The sequence below is a fragment of the Pinus tabuliformis genome, chromosome 4_2, assembly GCF_031772625.1.
Source record: "Pinus tabuliformis cultivar Carrire ecotype Pingquan chromosome 4_2, CPIR1, whole genome shotgun sequence".
Lineage (NCBI taxonomy): Eukaryota > Viridiplantae > Streptophyta > Pinopsida > Pinales > Pinaceae > Pinus > Pinus tabuliformis.
Window position 1 is genome coordinate 780,786,463 of NC_142304.1, and position 3,172 is coordinate 780,789,634.

The window sequence follows — 3,172 nt, forward strand, 5'->3', positions numbered from 1 at the left end:
GTGCTGACAGCGATGAAACCCAGATTCGATGGGTTTCCAAAGCCAAATTGTATAATGGTTCAAATCCACCCAAAGTCAATTTTTGTGTTTTACAGTGTTTCTCATATATTTTCTAGTCTAAGGGGAAACAGAGGATCAACCGACTGCGATATGCAATGTGACCCGAAAAGCGGACCTGATAGAAATTTTTTTTGCATGCATTGATCTTTAATGGCAAGGTGGGCAGGATTTCTAAATGGCACGAAGCCGGTTAAAGCAAGCATGGAGCAGTACATCGCAGCAGGCAGAAGCATTCAATTCACAGTATGGCCGAGAAGAAGTAGGTTGCAATCCAACTCTTACACATTGAATTTTTCAGCTATCGGAGTAAAAGTTCAGCTCAGTCAAGGACGAGAAGGATAGCCTCGAGCAGTTCACAGCATGGGACTCCATTTTTGTTCATTAAAGCATTCAAATTTTGTATGTAACGTGTGTGCAGTTGTAGTCTGTTGAGAGGTTGAGAGAGTGGGAGTGAAGGTAGAGGTGCAACAACGCATGTGAATGAAGTTTTGTTGTTGAACATGAAATGTAATAGGCAGCAGCGTAGCATATACAATGTATTGGAAAGGAATGAATAGAGTAGCACTATGTATATTTTTTTTGGTGAATCCCTTTGAGTGAAAGAGGATGAATTTTGTATCAGGAATTTTATTTTAAGAATACAAAGCCTTTTATGGGTGTGTAATACTCTGTTCTCAGAAATAAATTTTTAGCCTTCTGTTGTGTTAAGATCCTGGAGAGAAACAGAGCAATGTTCTCTGTGTTCAGTTTATTTTGTTTTTGGGATTTTAATAGAAAAATTCCCCAACATTGGCATGGGTTCTTTAAATGATCATGGATTCTCTGTAGAGGTCAAGACTCTCGGCAAAATCCTGTGTAGGCACATAGTGACATTGCTGGCCTTTTGCTCCAATCATGACACTAATTTTCTGGTGTATGAATACATGCCTAACGGAACCCGGGGGGAGCTACTCCATGGAAAGAATGGAGAGCATCTGAATTGGGATAGTAGATACGAAATTGCAGTGGCGGCTGTCAAGGGGTTGCCCTATATTCACCATGATTGTTCGCCGCTTATACTTCATTGCGATGTGAAGTCCAACAATATACTTTTGGATTCCAATTTTGAAGCACATATCGTTAATTTTGGCCTGGCCAAGCTATTGCATCATCTAGGTATCTCGGATTTCATGTCTTCAATAGCAAGCTCTTTTGGTTACATAGCTCTAGGTAAATTGTTTTTTCATTATCAATCTTTTTACTATTTGTGGTATATGTGTTTGGGTCCCCTGAAAATTTTAGGCTACACATTGTATCATTGCCTTTTGAGATTCCCAACACTTTTTGAGAAGCTTAGTAGTCTGATTTTCCTCTTCTAAGAATGAATCGGTTTTATCGGAGCGATATTTTCCATCAAATGACCATTAAAAATAAATGGAAAATTGTTTCCTAAAAGATGATATCGAAAATAAATTCTAACAGGGGAAAGTGATGCCTTTACTATTTTTATGTGAGAATCATCTTTGTGATAATTATTGAATTGACAGAGTATGCATACACTCTGAAAGTGGGCGAGAAGAGAGACATATATAGCTTTTGAGTGGTTCAACTTGAGCTAATTACGGGAAAACGACCAGTGGGAGAATGCGAATTTGGAGAGGGTGTGAACCTTGCCAATTGGGTGAAGAAGATGATGAGGTCAGAGGGAGGAAGAGTTATCGAGATCATAGATACGAAGCTGAGCGACTTCCCAATGGAGGAGTCCATTCATATGTTCTTTGTGGCTTTACTATGCTTGCAATAACAACCTATGCACAGACTAAGCATGCACGAGATAGTGCATATGCTCACACACTGTAAGCCAAGGCTTTAATTCTGAAGTAGTAAAAAATTGTACCTAGAATTTCACTCGTGAGGACCAAACTCGCCACCTAATCATTAATTATTAGACCACATCTTCTGGACTAATGCGAAGGCCAACTGAAAAATCACCTCCCTCAATGATTACTTATAGGTGCCATTTGGTTTTATTGGGTTCTTTTAATAAAATAATGGTTTTTCACTCGTGTTTTAAAGATTATAATAGTTATATAAATAGATGGTTAATAAATGTTGATAATAATCAAAATATTTTTGTGCCTAATCTGATTTTTGTGTTTGATCATAGTGGATATTATTTGGAATTCTTTTATTTCATTGTGAAAAAAAGTATTCTTAAATTATTGTATCTAAACTATCTCTATAAAAAAATTGAAAATCCTCGTCAATGTAAATTTTTTTTCAAGTATTTACTAATTGATGCAAAAATATATCCATATCATGACATTATAGCAATATATTTGTATTTACAATATTCTCACTCATTATGCAAATCCATATTGTACTTTTAAAATATTTTGAAAAATATATTTCTATTTACAATATTCTTCCTATTTAATATCGCACAATGAAATGTAATTTATTTATTAGTTAATTATTTTTATACAATTATATGCTTTTTCCGATTTATGTTGAATATTTTAATTTAAATATATATTGAAATATTTACGCAGATATAGTACATAAATCTCATTTATTTGTACTCACAGATATCATTAAGAGAAAGTGAGAGGAGATTAAATTCACTTTCCAACTAGGTTTTCTCTTAAGTGTTTCCTAGGTGATATCCTGTGTTATTGTGGGTGTGAATAATTTCCTTTTATCTATTCTTTATTTTCAATATTCCATATATTGCATATATGAGAATAGCACAATAATTAACAAATTGAGAAATATAAAGAAAAATTAATTCTCATAGTATAGATTTCATATTTTGAAACTTATATTTTAGTATATCTGTTGTGATGATTTATCCAATAGAATATCCATAACAATTTTATTTTTATTTTTTAGCTTGGTAGGTCCTTTCTATTAATTGTTTGTCAAAAAGAAGCAAGTTACATCCACATTTCATATGATTAGGTGGCCTCAACTTTCACATTGGGAAACCAGGTCTATTGACCACCTAACAACATAAAAATCCATCCAAAAACAAAAGATAATGAGTCTAGCCAACCACACTATATACGTTTGAGTTTCCTTATACTTCCTACAATCTAGATAACTATAAACATAACTAAAAAAATTCTGAAAA

General features: G+C 33.9%; 1 pseudogene; it reads left to right on the plus strand.

Annotated features, from left to right (window-relative positions):
• Positions 1-210: 210 nt before the first annotated feature.
• Positions 211-1,912, plus strand: LOC149171976 (leucine-rich repeat receptor-like serine/threonine-protein kinase BAM1 pseudogene; annotated as a pseudogene).
• The last annotated feature ends 1,260 nt before the right edge of the window (positions 1,913-3,172 follow it).